The 1,158-nt window shown below is 45.4% G+C and overlaps 1 protein-coding gene across 1 annotated transcript in view; it reads left to right on the top strand.

The window, feature by feature from the left end:
* The first annotated feature begins 477 nt into the window (after positions 1–477).
* The window catches only part of mrasa (muscle RAS oncogene homolog a), a 16,984-nt gene continuing 16,303 nt past the window's right edge, over positions 478–1,158 (top strand). The window contains exon 1 of the mRNA XM_005743724.1: positions 478–664. The gene's annotated coding sequence lies outside the window, so the exon portion shown is untranslated. The remainder of the gene's footprint in view (positions 665–1,158) is intronic.

The following is a 1,158-nucleotide window of genomic DNA, read 5'->3' as shown; positions in this document are numbered from 1 at the left end:
TTATATCGTGATTCACATTGTCCAAAGAATTGTGCTTCATGATTAATGCTTATTAATACTTTATATATACATGAAATTATATTATACTCTATATAACTATATTATATAGGCCCACATACGTGGACGTATAAGCGAATTAGATCCTCAACAATCCCGAACAAGCTTCAACATCAACACTCAGTCCTCTAATTAATCCGTTTGACTTCCCCTAAATTAGGAACGGTCAGTTTGACAGGACTAGCCCTTTAAACGATTCCTCTGAAGAAGGGAACAGTCCATTTCAGTAAAAAAGGGGGTACTCCGTCACTGCCTCGTGGTTTTTATACATTTTAACACCAGAAACACATCCTGGGAAAAGACAGAGGGCTTATATTTTTGTAATAATCATGAACACACATTTAATATCACACTGAAAAACAACATTTAGTCCTTTCGCGTCTCAACAGTAAAACCATTGTCCACCCCTTCGGGGGCGCATCTATTTTTAGCATCAGCTGTTGCAATACAAAGATTAGCTACTCGGCGTATTGTTTCGTAGATGTGGGCAGTTCACTCTCGTCTGAGGCGAAAGGGCGGCGGTGGTTTGAAGTCGAGCTGGAGGATGAGGAGAAACATGTCGGTGTGAGGACACGTCGCCGTTGCGCCAGAGGGAAGCTCGTTGTAGGTGAGTGTGAGACTCTAGAGGTCGTGAATGCGGGCGTCGGTGTTCCCGCGGGTGAATTCTGCCGTTAACGCGAAAGCCAACAACTTACTGTAGCCTAGCTAACAGCCACAGGATTACTTCGAGTAATGACAGCACGGCAGGCGGTCGGCGGGGATTAGCTCGCTGTAAATGAGCGTACGACCTACCGCATCACATTTGCGGAATTTTCTTTTTCAGTGAAAACTTGAAGAAAAGGATGAAGCAGCCGAAATCCGTTATTCAGGGGCGGTTACTGTCGGCGTCCTCACACTCAGGCAGGCCCTGGCTCCGTGTGTCAGACGTTTCCAGCAGGGAAGAGTCATAAACACAGTGTTTGCCTTTTCTCTTATTCTATTTCTTTATTTCCAGCAGCTGTGTACACACACACACACACACACACACACACACACACACACACACACACACAGTGGTGTCCGGCTGTGAGGCAGAAATCGTGTGCAGATTTAACCGCTGGA

The sequence above is a fragment of the Pundamilia nyererei genome, unplaced genomic scaffold (genome assembly GCF_000239375.1).
Source record: "Pundamilia nyererei isolate P.nyererei 1_Seehausen unplaced genomic scaffold, PunNye1.0 scaffold00135, whole genome shotgun sequence".
NCBI classification, from domain to species: domain Eukaryota; kingdom Metazoa; phylum Chordata; class Actinopteri; order Cichliformes; family Cichlidae; genus Pundamilia; species Pundamilia nyererei.
Note: the sequence above shows the minus strand (reverse complement) of the source record. Positions and strands in the feature narration are given on the sequence as shown.